Below are 14745 nucleotides of genomic sequence, written 5' to 3'. Positions count from 1 at the left end.
AGTAATCTGTGAGCCACAGGGACTCAGCAATCTCGCACCCTCGCGATCAAGACTATTTAAGCTTATAGGTAAGGCAAGGTAAATATGTGGAGCTGCAGCAAGCGACTAGCAAATATGGTGGCTATTCTGTTCGCAAAAGGGAGCAAGAAGAAGAGGTAAAGCGCGAGCGAGAAACTAGAGGGCAACCTGCGCAAACATTACTCCAACACCGTGTCCACTTCCTGGACTCCACCAGGTAGAGGCCATCACGGTAACACACTTAGTTGATTCATTTTAATTAAGTTAAGGTTCAAGTTATCTACAACCGGACATTAACAAATTCCCATCTGCCCATAACCGCGGGCACGGCTTTCGAAAGTTCAAATCCCTGCAGGGGAGTCCCAACTTAGCCCATGACAAGCTCTCACGGTCAACGAAGGAATAGACCTCCTCCCGAGACGTTCCGATCAGACTCGGTATCTCGGTTCTTCAAGACACTTCGACAGGTTAAAACAAGACCAGCAACACCGCCGGAATGTGCCGGCAAATCCCGATAGGAGCTGCACATATCTCTTTCTCAGGGCACACTCAGATTGTCCTATGTATGGGTAGGCCAGCCCAGAGTTGCCCCTGGTGGCCACAGGCAGCTGACAGGTGGACAAACACTCAAAGGAGCACTGGCCCGGGGGGGTTTAAAATAAGATGACCCTCGGGCTCCGGAAACCCAAGGGAAAAGAGGCTAGGTGGCAAATGGTAAAACCAAGGTTGTGCATTGCAGTAAAAGCTTTAATAAAGGCGAACTATCAAGGGGTTCCCATTATAACCCAACCGCGTAAGAAACGCAAAATCTGGGAACATAACACCGATATGACGGAAACTAGGGCGGCAAGAGTGGAACAAAACACTAGGCGAGAGGCCGAGCTTTCCACCCTTTACCAAGTATATAGATGCATTAAGATAACATAGAAAAATAATGATATCCCAACAAGTAAATAAATGGTTCCAACAAGGAACAGCCTCCAATCTTCACCTGCAACTAGCAACACTATAAGAAGGGCTGAGCAAAGCGGTAACATAGCCAATCAACGGTTTGCTAGGACATGGTGGGTTAGAGGTTTGACATGGCAATTTGGGAGGCTTGAAAGAAAGTGGTAGGCATCATAGCATTGGCATAGCAAAAGAGCGAGCATCTAGCAAAGCAAAGATAGTTGTGATTTCGAGGGTATGATCATCTCTCCTGCAAAGTTGTCAGAGTTGACTGGATCCTCGAAAGGAAACTCAACGGGCTCCTCATTAGCGAACTCATCTCCCAGATCTACCCAAACAAGACAAACAAGCAAACGGAACACAATCAACCACGTGCAAACCTCAAACAATATGATGCAAGGATGGTATGCTATGCAGGATGCGATGCGGGATGCATATGCAAGATTTGACAGGGAATGCAAGAATCTGGCCTCAACTTGGGAATCCAAGTGTGCCACTGGACAAATGAGATGAAATTGCTTGAAAACGATATAAAGAACGCCGGAATCGGAGTTACGGTTTGGAAATGGCAAGCGATTCAAATATGACCACGTTCTGCGATTTACAGCTAGTAGTCATCTAAATGCAATGAGATGAACATGCTACAGCATTCAAACATGACAAAAAAATACATGGCAGGGATGCATTCATGATGCTTAACAAAAGTCTAGGACTGAGCTACGGCCAATTCATCCATTAACAGGTTCAAACAAGCATGGCAAAAATGCATATGGTAAACATATTTCAGACAGTGAAATTAACACTTGTCTGGAATTTCAGATCAGGTAGCACACTTCGGAGCAACAAAACTATATGCTACAGGATCCGAACATGGCAAAGTAAAGCATGGCATGGAGCTACTCAAAGATCTTAACAAAAGTCCCTTAGTGACCTTGAGCCAAAAGGGATCAGAAAATACAATTGCAAGCATGTGAGCATGCTGAAACAGATATCAAGTAGGCATGTTTACGAGCTTGATGCAGTCACTATGGGGAAAGTCATGACAATCTAAGCATATACCCATCAAGAATACACAAAATGCAAGCTAGACATGGCAAGAACAATAGCATAGCATGCACGGATCAACTACAACATCCTCGGGAAAATCGCTAACAAGTAGACAATCTGCCTAGATTCACGAAGTAGCGAAAGTAGAGCTCGATTGACTCAAGCTAGGGTGCTCCATAATTGCAAACAAAGACATGGATGGATAGAGCACTACAAGATTAACAAAACATCCTTACTGATCATCCTTAGAAGAGGCACGGATCACTAGGAAACAACATGAACATATGGCCATATGAGATAAACAACTCAAGGACTTAGTGGAAATGCTAGGTCCCTGAAATCAGCATTACCAAGTGCCTCACTTTGCAAGCTTCTGGTAGTCACCACACACATCACAAAAATACATGGGTTGCACCTCTGGAAAGATGGCAAAACCCTTAACAAAACATATGTAGAGCTCATGGGCATATCATGCACACAATAATCATGGCAAAAATGACAAATAGCTAAATGGAGCAGCAGATCTGACAATTATCTCAAGTAGCCCTCTTCTAACAGCATTTCGGGCATCAAGATGATCTCAAATGAAAATGATGCAATAAGATGAAATGATGTGCTCTCTGAGACGAACATTTTGATATGCTATATGCGCGAAACGGAGCTACGGATGCAAAGTTACGGCACGATGAACAAGGGCATATGAACTAGGGTTTCAAGACAAAAAGTCAACCGCGAGTTTTGATCTCAGATCTGGCACGCTTCCCGAGGTCGCCGGAACAGTGCACCGGAGCTTCGAGCTCGCCGGAGCTGCTGGACCTCGCCGGAGGAAGGAGCCGTCGAGGGGGAGGGACTTGGCGCGCGGTGGAGGAGGCCGGACGGCGCGCGCACGGCGAGCCGACGGCGGGCTCGGTCGCCGGACTTGGAGCGGCGCCGGTGGAGGAGTTCGCCGGCGCGGGCGACGCGGCGACAACAAGGTAGGCCGGCGCGGGCGGCCGGGTGCGGGGAAGAAGCCGGCGGCGGGCGCGGCGCCTCTGGCCCAGGCGGGAGCGGCGGAGGGCTGGCTTCGGGCCGGGACGGGCCGACGACGGGAGGAGGCCGGCGTGCCACGTGGCGCTGTGTGGTTGGCGGCGGCGGATCGGGCGGACGTGTCCGGCCCGATTCGGACACGTCTGGCGGTGAGGGGATCTTTTTTTTAGGGTTTAGAGAGAGGGGATCCGAGATTTGGAATGGGGGAGGTATATATAGGCATAGAGGGAGCTAGGAGTGTCCAAATGAGGTGCGGTTTTCGGCCACGCGATCGTGATCGAACGCTCTAGATGATGAGAGGGTTTTGGTGGGTTTTGGGCCAACTTGGAGGGGTGTTGGGCTGCAACACACACGAGGCCTTTTCGGTCCCTCGGTTAACCGTTGGAGTATCAAACGAAGTTCAAATGATACGAAACTTGACAGACGGTCTACCGGTAGTAAACCAAGGCCGCTTGGCAAGTCTCGGTCCAATACGGAAATGTTTAATCCCCACACACGAAAGAAAGGTAGAAATGACCACCGGAGGAGAACGAAGCGCTGGAATGCAAAACGAATAACAGGGACAAAGCTCGAATGCATGAGATGAACACGTATGCAAATGCAATGCGCATGATGACATGATATGAGATGCATGACAACGACAACAACACACGGAGACAGAAACCCGAGCCCGAGAAAATAAAATAACTTAAGGCCGGAAACGGCAAGAGTTGAATTACATATTGGGTAAATCATATCCGGGGTGTTACAGAATGACGAGCTGACCGAGGCCCTCGGGAATCCTGAGCACCCTGGACAAACACGAGGCACACCAGACTCTGCTGCGTGGAAGGTTGGGTTTCCCGGCACAGGCAGTTACAAAACCCGGGAGAGGAAGAGGAAACTGGAGCTGAGAAAAATGCAAAAGCTCAATGCAAGAGTACAAAAGCTAGAGGAACAAGTTGAGAGCCAGTGAGTCAGGGCACTCCGCCTCCTCCTCCTCCTCTAGCGAGTGATCAAGGCACTCCGCCTCCTTCTACGGCTCCTCCGGCGCGTGAGGCAAGCACTCCGCCTCCTCCTTTGCCTCCTCCGGCGCGTCCGAGTAGTGTACCTCCTCCTCCGCCTTGTCAGCAATGGCAGAAGACAGACGCAGCCGCTCCGGCTCCCCCAGCGCGTTGGAGCACTCCGCCTCCTTCTACGCCTCGTAAGAAATGATGGAAGAGATAAGCCGCCACTCTAGTGGCTAGCAGTACAGTAAGAGGCAGGAGGCAATACAGATACGATCCATCTCTCAAGACTCCGTAAAATTTACCATATGAGAGGACCAAGGAGGAAAACACAGAGATCTGTGAAGCCCAAGTGAGGGGATTTTTTGCAAAGAAACCTCCACCTCCGAAGGAGATGATAGATCCAGTGAAATCGAAGCGCACTATCGATGCCCTGAAGTGACCACCACCGCCTCCGCCGGATAGCAACTATGTACGCGCTCTTAAAAAGACATATGAAGATGCACGCCAGTCGAGAAGTACTTCCACTAATAAAAGGTTAGCAGAACGAAGAAGTGGGAAAGAATTCCCCAGCTCGGCGAACATGCGAACCAATCGTGCCCCCCGCTCAAGGTGTCTAGTGATATCCTCGCTACTCTACCGGGGATGGTGTCGGGTACCAATCCTGCTGATTACCTGGGTGATGATGTAGTGTTTGATACAATGGATGTGGACAGATACCAGTACGGGGAACCTCTCGTCAAAGATGGAAGTCCTCCTCTAACAACGATGATGCAAAGATTCCATGATTGGTACATGAAAACCTACAGCGAGTCTGGGAAGGATGTTTTGACGATGAGAATTAAAGAGGAGCACGAGCTCGTTGGAACTGGTCTGTTCTCTGTTGAATTTGACGATTTATTCCAGTTCTACAATCAAAAGGCCCTCGACAAAACACTCGTGACTTGCTACTGTCTGTAGGTACTACTTTTGTAATTAAGTCTCTGTATATAGCTCAACTCTTTCATTGCATGTGTATATATAATTAACCTCACTATATTATGCAGATTGAAGATCCTCAAATGCAGAAACTAACAAATCTATGACATTGGGTTCATTTACCCAAATATCATACATGAATGGACGGTTAAACACAATGTCACAGAAACTGAGGACAATGTGATACAATCGTTGCACAAAAATCAAAGCAAAGATAAAATACTCTTTCCTTACAACTTCAAGTCAGTGTTACTATCTTGTGCATATTCAGTTTCCCTTATTACTCGAGGTTATAGTAATGTAATTGATGAGTTATGCATGTGTACGTAGCTTCCACTTTATTCTCCTAGAGATTAAGCTTGAGAGGGGAGTAGTAACCATCTTAGACTCGAGACGAAAAGATCTTGAGGACTATGTAGACATGACTCAAATGCTCTGGAAGTAAGTTCAGTCGATCATTATCGCACCATATCGGCAACTTTGTTCATTTCTTGATATCAAACAATTATTTTCTTTATCTGGCAGGGTTTGGAAAGATTTCACCGTAATTTCTCCAGGACTGCCGAGCGAGCTGCGATTTGTACACCTCAAAGTAAGTTCTACTACCTAGTTCCGTATATCTCCCATTGATTCTAGCTAGTTTCATCAATACCACTTAGCATGCTTTTGCTTATTAGTTTGATTGACCTCTATTTCTCGTAAAGTGATTGTGGCAGGAATCCGGGAATGATTTTTGTATATACTATGTTTGGGAGTTCATCTACAACACGGTGGCCTCTAATAAGCGGGGCTACTCTGAAAACAATACGAAGTGCGTAAGAAAAAATATTTATTACCATCATTTGTGTTGAGTTTCATTCATATACATGTATTGTCCCCATTCAATTTAGGTCTGGAAGATGCGGGATGAACTCCTACCACAAGATCGCATACGAGCAATTGAAGAGAAATTGGCGGGATTCTTTCTTGACCACGCCATCGATAAATCCAGAGAATACCATGTGGAAATTGATATAGACATGAGATGTTAGGGATTGTAAGAGATCTTATATTGTATATATGTAGCGTCAGATAGATATACGAAAACTTGTTGTTCGACCAATCTCTCGGTGAAAGAGAGGTCGATCACTCCTCTCTGTATATGTTCATGACATCTTGTGTACTTAATGGTTCCTTCATTTGCTTACTAGCTAGCATGTCGAGTTCTCTATATACGTATAGTAGCTAGTGTCGACCAAGTACAGAGATAAGAGAGGTCACTTCTCCCTATTAGCTAGCTAATACAATATATGAAACCCCTAAATTAACCCTCCAAAACCCCCTAAACCCCCCTTAAAAAAACAAAACCCCAGCTCTTGAGCTGCTGACGCGTGGATGCCTTTTGGTCTCACTTGGTGTTACCAACTGGGACTAAAGGCCCTTCGGCCTGGGCGCCTTGCAGCGGCCACGTGGAGCACCACCTGTCCCGGTTCGTAAGCAAACTGGGACTAAAGGTGTTGGGATTTAGTCCCGACCCTTTAGTCCCGGTTCCAGAACCGGGACTAATCACTACAAAAAAAATACACTTCCGTGATGATACATGTTTGTCACAGTAGGTCGCTTTTTTGCCATGCATGTACATCCATGATAAATTTATGACAGAATCAAGATAGTCATACCTGTGCTGTCGTAGAAGTGTTCCATGACATTACCAAAATTATCATCACGGAAGTGTCCACTTCCATGACGATAAATCGTGCGTCACAGAAGTGCTTTCGTCAAGGGTGACCGACACATGGCATCCACCGTAACGGAACGCCGTTAAGCTATCGGGTCGGGTTTTGGATCCGATAACCCGTTAACAGCCCCGACCAATGGGAAATTTCCACGTGTAAAATTCTTAATGGCCGGACGAAACACGTGTCAGCTCGTCAGTGGGTCAGATAGGCGCCTATGATACGTCGACACGTGGCATGGCCCAATAGAGGCCCATTCCTGTGTAAAGGCCGGCCCGTTTGACTTGGTCAAAAGCTGGCGGGCCGGCCCATGGAAAGCCTGTTAACGGCCTGTTCGAGTATAGCCCATTTACAGCCCGCTAACCCAAGGCCCGTTATGCCCTATCCGAATTAGGCCCAGTAGCATCATCTGGGCCATCCAATATGATTCCAGCCCATTTTCACTTCTGGCCCATGTATGGCCCATGACGTCTTTCGGCCCATATGAGGCCCTATGTAACTCTTGGCCTACTAACGGCCCGTGGTGAAACTGGCCCGTGATGAACAGTGTATCACTTTACACCCATTAACGACCCATGGTGAAACTGGCCCACTGTTATTCCGTTGGGCCGTTTCTAGCCCATGTTATCTTTCGGCCTTCTCAGAGCCCATTTATTCTTGGGCTCATTTCCAGCATTCGTTTACTTATGGCTCGTTACTGTCATTTTCTGCTTGTGGGCCAAATTTAGCCCGTGGTTACAGTCGGCCCGTTTGTGGTCCGTTAATACATTACATCGTTTTCATATCATCATCAAATACGGCCTATTAACGATGGCCCATTATGGTCGGCCCATGAACGGACGATTCCAACTCTAGCCCGTTTATGGCCATAATGCCGCCTGTTATTGGCCCATGTTTGGCCATCGATCATACTGCCCGTATAAGGCCCATTCATGATACGGCCCGTCGAAGGCCCATTGTTTCTACGGCCCATAGAAGGCCCACTGTTTCTACGACCCGTAGGAGGCTCGGTGTCACTACAATAAATAGTAGCCCATGGTTATTGTGGCCTAGTTTTAAAAAATAGGTTAATGCAGCCACTAGCAAACCGCGGAAAAAGAACTGCAATGACTAGAAGCAAACAAATAAACAAGACAACAAGGAAATAAATAAGAAAGCAACTTACGCTAGGCTATCACGGCTATCACACATATTACATCCACTGGGCATCAAAGTTCGCCACCAGTGCAAATAAACGCGCCGACAAAAGAATATACAAAACTGAGAGCACTTCAGAAGGCACTAGGCCTGGCCAGGTCGCCCCCCCAAACAATTGAAGAAGATGAGTAGACCTCAGTTGTGTCAACGATAGATGCATCAACACTAGATTTAAGGCATGATGGTGCGCACGGCAGTCCTCTGACTTCATTGCCTCTTTGACTTCAAGTCGGAGCTGAGCTGAAGCAAGCCTTTCCGCTTTAAGTTGAGACTGAAGAAGTCGAACTGATTGAGGCAGCGAATGCATAGAGGTTGTCTTACACCTGCTGGTGAGTAGCTTCAACTCACTGTCTTCATCAAGACAGGACCTTGGGGTCATCTCGCTGTCCTCAAAATGGTTTGGCTCATTATCTTCCCTAAAGTTCTGTCTAGCGTAAGAGATACGAGTCTGAAAGAGAAACAAGGAGACACGTAACAGGTTTCACAATTATATAAGCAAATAAATGGATCTGTTCTGCATAAGGAACATGTTTTTACAACTACAATTTGAAACTGGTAGTTGTTGCAAACATCCAATCAGATGTAAACAGCAAAGCAAACAGCGGTGGAGGAAATTATTCCTATCCTAATCTATACTAGAACAAAGTTTGAAGGCTTGAGAAGGATCAACTTACATTACATGTTAACACGGGCTGGACAAAGCCCTTCTCCATGTTGATGGAAGGATAATTCAATAAATTCCCCAAAGAAAATTCTTTATAAGCGTTGCCATTATTCTACATTTTGCAAAGAGTAAATATAGATCAAATAATATTGGAAGAAATAGAGGATAATGAAGCTCAGGTGCAGACTAATGATACATAATCAAATAGCAATTAATTAAGTACAGCGTCACAAGGCAAAAGGGAGAGAGGTACTGACAAGAGCAATGCAGAGCCCATTATTGTTTTGAGATCATATGATCCTTTGAGCAAGGAGATTCATCTGAAATTAGTTTTCATACAAGAGAGAAGGTAAGGCACAAGCAGAAATTTAGGAGTTCAAATTTTGAATTGATATCATAGACAGTACTTGACGTTGGGCTACCAGCAGTTCTAATAGGGGTTTGGCCACTGGAGTAGGGGTAAAGTGTGGTACAGTTGGGCCTGTGTTTTCTGTGTCTGCTGATCTATCTGATTTAACAGGTATCACTACCTTTTCCAAATACCTAGTTTGTACTCCTTGATGACCTGCACTCACCCTCTTCCTTTTGGACACCTATTACGAAAGAACAACATCTGACTGGAAAAACATAGTGTGACGACAAATGGAATAGGTACAGAAAATGGATAGGTATGGAATATACTCATATATGATGCTTAAACTAAGCAGATGGTGTAACAAAGTAGAAGTAATGCAAGAGGTCAGATGCAAAATATGTGCGACCAATACAACTTTGCAAAGTTAGAGCAAGCACCTTGATGGGTGAATAAGATAGGCCATCCTCCACCATGCCAAGTTTGATAACCAATGGATCGTTCCGCAATATTCCTCTCGTGCGCCCATTCTCATATTCATTTTGATGATGTTCAATATCTAACATGCATGAAAACATAAAAACAAGTGAGATTTCTTTGTAATGCAGAAGTGATTCTAATCCAATACTGCATTCCTGTAAAACCCTTTGTGATATCTCCGCAATTCTTTTAAAAGATGCCATGCATGCTGTAATTTGTTGTGTGCATTAATATAATGTGGCCTACTACTCAAAATATGAGATCTCCAGAAGTGATGACACTTCGCAGATGATAGCTTCAACATATAGTAAAGAAGAACAAGTCGACCTGACCTGACAGATTCAAAATATACTAAGGGAGAACAACTCGACCTGACCAGTCGACCGCAAGAGAAGAGTATCATCTTAAAGAAGAGCAGAAGAGCAAGCAGATTGAAGATATTACAAGTCTTTTAATACAATGTCGGTTGGCTACCCATGATGAACTAGAGCGCACAGAGAAATACTATTCTTTCCAGTCTCTCCATATGTGGCTCACATGCATTTCGAAACTAAAGTAGGAATATTTAGCTAACCAATTAAACATCTCTCAGTTTTACTAATATCAGCAATAATATCATATATGAATTTGTACAACTAAGCTTGTTTAGCTCGATGGGTGGAGCAGTGCTATTACGACACGAACCACGTAGGCTGATTGTGATCATCATAAAATGGGGAAAACATAAGCATGATGAGTACAATGTTGACCGTGGCAGTGGGATGGCAGATCTGAAGCCGCAAACCGTGCAAAGGGTAGTTAGCAACCGATGTTTGCTTTGAAATAACAACTAAGATTTGGTATGGACAAGAAAGTACGGTCAAAAAGTGACAAAGAAATGCAATTATGTTGTCTCTCTATATGTCGTGACATGCATTTGGAAACTCAAGTGGGACCTTTAGCTAACCAATTAAATGTGTCGGTTAACTAATATCAGTATCATATCACAACCATATTTGAACAACTAAGCTTTCGAATTCTGAGTGTTGTGTTGTTTAGCTTCAAGGGTGGAGTAATGCTAGTACAACAGAAAGCACCTACGCAGATCATAGTAGAGTATATAAAAGGGGAAAACCCTAAGCATCAAGAGAAAAATCAGGAAAGTGGAACTAGCTGGACCAGTGGGTGGCGCACATGCTTTTCGAAACGAACATAGGAACATTAGGTGACCAATTAAACGTTCTTTGTTTTAGTGATATTAGCATCATATCAGATTCGTATTTCAACACGTAAGCTTTGGGTTGAGGTCTTAAGGAGCAGTGCTAGCACGACACGAAGCACCTACGATGATGGTAGTGAATATGAAGGGGGGAAACCATAAGCTTTACGAGTATAGTGCCCGTGCCATGGCGGATCTGAAGGTGCAAACCGGACAAAGCTACTTCGCAACCAATGTTTGCTTTCAACTAGCCACTACGATTTGGTACGGACAAGAAAAGTACAGTAAACAAATTACGATCTATTTTCTGGGTGAGATCAATAACTTAAGCACATATGGAAGAGTACCAGCTCTCTTGCGACGCCGTGTAGGCCTATGCTGATACGTTGAGGGTGCTGCTGGTGCGATGGCTGTCGGCGGCGGGGAAGAAGACTTTAGACGGCAGACGGCCGGGTCGGGGGATATATCCTGTTGCCGTGGACAAGGCGGTCGTAGGAGCGGCAACGACAAGGTGGACGACGGCGCCGATGAAGCAAGAGGAGGCGATGAAAGGATCCTGGTCCAGCACCATGGATGAGAGACGTCCATCTCTTGCATTAGACGACGGGGTAGGGGTAGCGGCTCCAACAAGGTGGAGGATGGGGTGGCGGACGGAGGAGGCTGGCCGCAGTGCGGAGGTTGTCGTGCCGCCGATGGTGTATGAATGAAGAAATGGAGGGGAGGGGGGTATCTCAAACTTTGGGACGCGCTTCTCTGAAATGGGGGAAAGTTACGAACTTATCCCCCGTTTAAAATTTCGGACATCGCGTCGGTTGGGGGATAGGACGGTAATCTCGCATCTCCCAAATATTTGCCGGTAACTATTTCGGGCGAGGAGAGGGTGTTTTGCCGCCCACGGTTGGCGCCCACGGTGTATGAATGGGGCTGACAGGTAGGGCGGTTGTGTCACGTCTGATGGAAGTTACACATCTGCCCCTATTTAAAATATAAGCCTACATCGATTTCGGATGAGGAGAGTTTGTTTTGCCGCCCACCGTGTATGAATGGGGAAATGGAGGAAGAGACACATGTCTTTCGGACGAGCTTGAATCAAATGTGTTTTCCCGCCCACGTATGGCGCCCACCTGTCTGAATGGGCTCAGAGGCCGTCGTGTCACGTCTGATTGAAGTTACTAGTATACCCCTATCGACAGCAGTGTAAATCTTGTCGATAAGGATGTCAAGTGTCAGGGGTAGACAATAATTTCCATCTCGCAAACACTTGCTTCGGGCAGCCCACAAATTATAGTGGGTGTTTAGCCGCTTCATTCAAAACTTGGGAGAATTAGCATTCACGTTTGCCCTGGGACCTGGCAAACTAAATTCAAATCCAATTTGTATTCGATTACGAATATCCACAGATAATTATACGTTTTGTTATTTATTTCTTCAAAACCACAACAAAGATTTATTCCACCTTTATATATGATTATGATTTAGAAATGCCGTGATCTTCGAATTCAGTAGGTTGGATACACTCTAAGTCAAACAGTTATTTCATCCAATACAATATGCTCACACGAAAAACAGTTCACCTTATGTCAATCATACAAGTACTGAGGATTACCTCGCCTAAAAAATTCGGATCATTACAACACATGGACAACATAGGGGGTCTTGCAACATAATCCATTCAGAGACATGACACAACATGCAAGTACAATAATCTAATGAAAATTTCAACTGGTATCTAAAGAAGAACCGGGATAATCTTGGGCTTCAGATAGCAGAAACAGCAGGACCTCCTCCGTCTTCAAATGCAACATTCTTACTTCCTACAATTCTTGGGTTGCTTGCATAATGCGTGCCGCTAATTCCATAATTTCCAGCCTCAAGATAAAGATTACCTCATTCATGACACCATCTCTTTCTGCCTCTAGTAGAGCCTCAAGCACTATAATATCTGTGCTTAGACTACTCTCCGGCGGTGGTGCCTCTGAACTGCTACCATCTGGCAACATGGATGGCGCACTGCTTCCACACATAGATTCTGGGGTTGTACATTATGTCCTAGTGTGAACGTCATCCTGAAAGGTTTCCGCTGGACATCAGTAAGAGATAGTTATCATATGATCTAGACAGTAAGCTTACATGGTAAACGACGGACGAATTATTGCCGAGCATGGCAAACTATATTTAAATGGTTCGAAGCAGCATCAGCCAAAAATAAATTAAAATGGTAAGATGAAACTAGGGATGTAAGTGGCAAATAAACGAAATCCGCCAGTCCCATCTAGTTAGTTTTTTCTACCTCCCTAGTTCATTTTCCTCAAAAAAAAACTCTTTTGAACTATCATACCACTAGTGGACTTTAATCGGGATTAAACCGGACCCAATTGACATCCCTAGCTGAAAGGGAGTGTACAGCCGCTATATTTAAGTTGCCAAGGCATCTAAGCAGTTAAAATAATCTAAGAAAGCACTTAACAGTGTGGCCTCATATAAACTACGAAGACAGTCTTGTGATGAAGTTGAGAGGAAAAGTTAAGGACTCAAATGAAATAGGCATGCATTTCTTTACGATAGTACAGCAGGCACTGCTGACATATTGGCCAACTCAGGTATAGCGTAACAACAAATAAGCATTTGAATCAAGCAATACAGCAAAGCAGACAACTGAACTATTTGTAATTCGGTAGGATTACATGTTGAGGGCACAAACCAAGAAATCAGCCCACTCGCATTACATTTCACATGTACTAAAACACACTGGCTTACCATATGTTGATGTGAAGCCTAGATGCTGTTGCAATGTTCTTTGAAGATATCGTCAGCATCCTGTGGTTGCAAATCTAGTTGTTGTAGTTTATTCTGCACCATCTATTTAGGTAAAATTAATTTTAATCGCATGCACTGGTCCAAATTGATCATCAATGTTTCATCTAAACTAATGAAAGAAGGGTGTGTGCATACACGACAATACTCCCTCCGATTCTTTTTACTTTGCGTATAACTTTTTCTTAGTTTTCTCGTATTAGTCTGCGCGTTGCTGATTCCTAGCGCTGGTTTCCTTTTGTGCCCCGCCCCATCCGCCTCTACCCTAATTAATTGGAAAATTAGTCCAGAAAAATTAAACCAGTGCCCTCCTTAGTATGTGGGTCAAGAGTTATGGGCAGAGTAAATAGAATCGGAGGGAGTATATCTGCTTCCCCATATTTTTATGCTTGTTCGAGGTGCCAGCCCCAAAAGAACAAATATTTTGCTTGATGGGGTTGGCAGCTCCATAATTAATAGAAGCATCAAATTAGTCATGCAACTTGGGAAGATCAAGAACACACAAACAAGTAATGAACAGAGGCTCAGAGCAGTGATGTAATAGCTAGCATCAGAAAATGTAGGGTAAAACGAACAAAAAGTAGTGGAACCACATGCTAGTTTGCTGATGTGTACTTAAGCATAGAGAACATTAAGCAGTCTGATGGAACCAACAGGTGGCATCAGAACAAAACTAAAGCATATTAACTATATGTGCACTGGTATGTAATTTAGCACATGTAACATGTTCACTGCCAGAAGTATGGCCCTACAGGTGCAAGCAGAATAACGCGTCTCTTTAAAACTGAATGATGCCTTGAAGAAATTCAATGGTGCGCTACTTATGCTAGAAAAGAGAACGTAGGCACCCGCCGTTGGATAATAGTACCTGATTCTCGGCGGCGTATGGGTATCGTTGTCATACTTGATAGCTAAGGATCGTCGATGGTGCTCGTGTTGCGGTTGAGTTTGGGCCGGCTGTCACCGTCGCTGAAGCGGCTCCGGTGCAACGGTTGCGGCGCCTGTCGACATACAAGAAAGCTCATTTGTGGTAAGTGAACAGTTGCACGATAAAGAGAAAAACTGAAAGGAGTACAAATCGAAATAACCTGATGAGGTTGTGGCGTCGGTAAAGTAGGGCCGATGGAGTTGAATATGGCATCCATGGAGCGGGTCCAGTGCAGTGGACGAAGGCTTCGGCGGGCGCGTTGTACAGTGCTTTCGGTGAGGCGGATCTGTTGCGGCGGACGAGGGCTTGTACGAAGGGCCAGCGAAGGGGCGGACGAGGGAGTCAGTGAAGGGCCTACACTGTGGTGGACGAGGGCGCCGGTTAAGCAGATCCG

The sequence above is a fragment of the Triticum dicoccoides genome, chromosome 6A (assembly GCF_002162155.2).
Source record: "Triticum dicoccoides isolate Atlit2015 ecotype Zavitan chromosome 6A, WEW_v2.0, whole genome shotgun sequence".
Classification (NCBI taxonomy): Eukaryota; Viridiplantae; Streptophyta; class Magnoliopsida; order Poales; family Poaceae; genus Triticum; species Triticum dicoccoides.
Note: the sequence above shows the minus strand (reverse complement) of the source record.